This window comes from Marmota flaviventris, chromosome 3, assembly GCF_047511675.1.
Source record: "Marmota flaviventris isolate mMarFla1 chromosome 3, mMarFla1.hap1, whole genome shotgun sequence".
NCBI classification, from domain to species: domain Eukaryota; kingdom Metazoa; phylum Chordata; class Mammalia; order Rodentia; family Sciuridae; genus Marmota; species Marmota flaviventris.
Genome location: NC_092500.1, coordinates 64,300,403 through 64,304,749, shown reverse-complemented (window position 1 = coordinate 64,304,749; position 4,347 = coordinate 64,300,403).

The following is a 4,347-nucleotide window of genomic DNA, read 5'->3' as shown; positions in this document are numbered from 1 at the left end:
TGAAGGTCCAGAGAAAATATTGTTCCAGACATTTTAAGGCCCTTGCATCCAACATGTGAAAGTCATGACTCGTTATACACCCTTTTATAAAGCTGGCAAACATCTCATGTCCCAAGGCAAAGGGAGCAACTGAGCAGGTGGGGACACAAAGGAAAATAGGGCTGCGGGTAAGACTCAGGTTGAATTCCAAGAAAAATACTGAGGTCTCAACAGAGGAATGGGGTTGTCTGGGCAGAGTACACTTCCATCTGATGGATCAAGAGGACAGACTCAAGGTTACAGGGCTAGTTGATGGTAAAGTAGGGACCAGAATTCTCAGTTCATGCCTCACCTTGCCAATGGAGGGAGAGAATGAAGTGCTATACAGACATGAAGAATTAACAATTTATCATTATTTCCTCCATTTAAAGAACAGAAAGGTTCCCAAAAATGGTGATCAATGGAAATGACCCAGGATTGTGCTTTACAATGTACCAAGAGTTAAATAGATGGCATCACTTAATCTGCACAACCACATTTTACTGATAATTTTTGGGTGGAGATGGGGATGGCCCAGCAGCCCACTCACTGGGTTCAGATCACACCTGGGCCACCTGATTCCAAAGCCTGAGAACTTGTCACTGAACTCTATAACTTTCTGCTTTATGGGGCAATTTAGGAAGGTTTTAGAATTTGACTGCTGGAGTGTGAATCCTGGCTCTACCCCTTACTAACTATATGAAACTCCAAAAGTTCATTCATCTCTCTATGCTTGTTTTCTGATTTGTGAAGTTCAGGTCCTGGTACTGCCTACCTCACAGGGCCATGAAGACCAGATGAATTAAGTTAACTCAGCAGAAGTTCTTAGCACAAGACCAGGCAAATAACAAGAGAGCATCTATTTCAGCAATTGCTCTGTTGCCACACAAAGCAAATTTCTATCAATGGAACCATTTTCCATCTGGTTTCTCTTAACAAGTTACAGCATCATTATGAGGAGGAATACACAGCCCTGATGCCAAAATGCTTTGCTCGAATCATCTATGTAAGTAAACAGGGCAGTGTTCTGATAAGTTTGTAATAAGTCAAAAGACTGTCATTAACTGCAAATTCCCCTGTCTCCAAGCTGCAGTCAGGGTATATAGCTGGGAGTGGCCTTGCTTTTCTTCTTCTTGCTTATTATCTAGGAAACTTGTTTGTGCCCTTAGACCAACATCTCCATTTCTCCCACAACCAGCTTTGTTTCTATGAGTTCAACTTTTTTTTAGATCCACCTCCTACACTATTTGTCTTTCTCTGTTGGGTTTATTTCAGCAAGCATAAAAGCCTCCAGGCCCATCCATATTGTCACAACTTGTAGGATTTTCTTCTTTTGTGTAACTCATGAATATTCTATTGTATATTATATATACCACATTTCCTTTATTCACTCATTTGTCAATGTATACTTTAGGTTGATTCCATATCTAGACCACTATGGATAATTCTGCAGTGAACTCAAGATACTTATTTCATTTCCTTGGATTCATAACCAGAAATGAGATAGCTAGGTCATATGATAGTTCTATTTTTAAGTTTTTGGGGAACTTCTATATTGTTTTCCATAATAACTGTGCTGTACCCATTTATTTACATTCAAACCAACAGTGTCCAAGGATCTCAACATTGCTAACCATCAGAGAAATGTAAATGAACCTCACCCCTGTTGGGATGGCTACTATCAAAAAGATAAGAGATGAGTATTGGTGAAGGGTGTGGAGAACAGGGAACGCTGTTCGGTGAGTTTGTTTTTGAGAGGTAAGGCCATAGCTTCTCTGAGTGCAGGTCACAGGGGGACAGCTCCACATACACCCCTCCCTCTCTGTATAAGATGACTACAGGTAAGCCTTTCACTGTAGAGCTAGGACATTCTCTGTTGAAGCCACAGCTATGTGTTGTGGTTTTCTAGTCTGGGAAGTCTATGCCTCTCTGGCAGCTATGTTTACTCAACGAAGAGTTTCTGTGATCACCATAAGGAGTGTCCTCTCTTTCTGTTTATCTGACATCCTTTGTCAGTCCTTTATACTAGTGAGAACAAGACTTTGTAAGGAAGGTACTCATATATGTACTCCTTTGCCATTTTGTCCATGGTCTCTCTCTCTCTCTTTCTCTCTCTGGTACCAGGGATTGAACCCAGGAGTGTTTAACCACTCAGCCAAATCCCCAGTCCTCTTTTTTATCTTTTATTTTGAGACAGGGTCTCGCTAAGTTGCTTAGGTTGGCCTTAAACTTGTGCCTCCTGCCTCAGCCTCCCAAGTAGTTGGGATTACAGGCATGTACCACCTCAACCGACCTTGTCCTTGCTCATGGTTTCTGCTGCTTATTTGCCCCACATCTGCCAGCGGCCTCCCTAGTCCTTCACTGAATCTTCATTCTATCCAAGTCATCACTTGCTGCATAAAAATGTTTCAGTCAATGATGATGTTGGTCCCATAGGTTATAATGGGGCTGAAAAGCTCCTATCTCCCTAGTGATGTCGAAGCCATCCTAATGTTGTAGTGCAATATATTACTCATATATTTTTGGTCATACTGTTGTAAACAAACCTACTGTGCTGCCAGTCATATAAAAGTATAGCACTGCAATTATGTTGTGTAGTACTTGACAATGATAACAAACAACTACTGGTGTATGTATCTACTCTACTTTTATCATTATTTTAGAGTGACTTCCTTCTAATTATAAAAAGAAGTTTACTATAAAACAGCATGCCACATTACAGAGGCACAGTCCCCCACATCCCCTGTTCACTGTGTCTCACTGCATCGCTCTCTCTCGTGCTTGATTTAATCTCATGTTGTTTAGTTCATCGTGGCCCTGGAAGCCATCAGATAGATAATATGCTGTATGTATAATGAATAGCCTGTGTGTGTGGTAGGTTACACCATGTAGGTTTGTGCAAGTACACTCTGTGATGTTCACACTATAACAAAACCACCTAAAGATGTATTTCTCAGAATCACATGGCTCTTCTGGATGTGCCTGGATTCTGTCCACAGACAGGGCAGGGTGGGGGGCTGTTCCAGGTCACTTGAAGTTCTTCATGTGTTATCCTACCTTAGTGTTTGAAGGTTCCACCCCACCTCATATCAAACATGCTAACAAATACCCCCTGCATACCTCCTTTTTCACTATAAAACATCTTAGTTTTTATAAATGTTTGGAAAATATTTGATGACAAGCTATTTTATTAAAAATAGCTATTTATTATTATTATTTGACTACAAGGTGTTATCATTATATTAAAATTTAGCTGTAATTTCTCGACAATTTTAGACATGTTTACAATTACTTGAAAAGCAAAGAAATCTAACACACATTTTTGCAAAAGTGGTGCGATTTTCATGAATCTTTAATGCCATCAATTAGAGAAATGGATGTATGTCATTCAAAGTGCCCAGTGGGTAGAGGCTCTGCCCACCCCCAACCTTGGAACTCTCAGTACTTCCTCCCCAGGGTTCCCCTGCAGGCTCAGGCCTGGGTTCTGTGGGTGAAAAGGACTGTGGGTAACCCACTAGCCTCAGAGATAGACACAATGACAATGGAATCCAGAATGAAAACTCTCCATGTCTGAAACATGGGCACTTTATTAAATATACATGAAGAACAGAGAATTCCTTTCTTGGGGGCAAAAAGGGACAAGTACTGGTCATAGGAGATCCAAACACCATCAGGAAGTGGGGACCAGGGAACCCTTATCTAGAAAGGTAGGGAGAGAGCTGATTGGGGCTCTCCTAAGACAATAGAATATGTGGCTGGGTAGGGACACCTCTCAATTCAGTCTCCACACAATCGACTTCTTTCTCCAACCTCTCTAACTGTGTTTGGACTCAGTATTTCTAGCACACATCAGCCTACACTCTCCAGGGAGGCCAGAGCTGAATCCATGTGACAACCTTCATTCAGCCTCACCCAGAACTGTGCCATTAAATCTCAATGTGCATGACCCGCCAGCCATGGTTTCTATTGCTCCCAACTATGACCAGAAAAGTCAGCTTCAGAAACCCAGCAGGGGGCTTCTAGGTCACCTAAATTATCCCCTCATGCCACAAGTGGGAAAACCAAACCACAGACTTATGCAAAGTGGCCCAATGGGAGGTGTCCAGCCCTCTCTCCCTTGTAGCAAGCGACCTGTCTTCTAGCACAGTAGCTACTGTCTGCTGAGCAGTCACTTTGCTCTAGGCCTCTGCTTTCTCACATTAATTCTTATAACTTCCTGATAAGGCCATTATTTTAACCATCCAAAATGGAAAACTGAGATACAGATTGCCTGAGAGGCATGATACTCATCCCACCATGAGTGAGAGTGCTGGGACTTGCACAAAGACT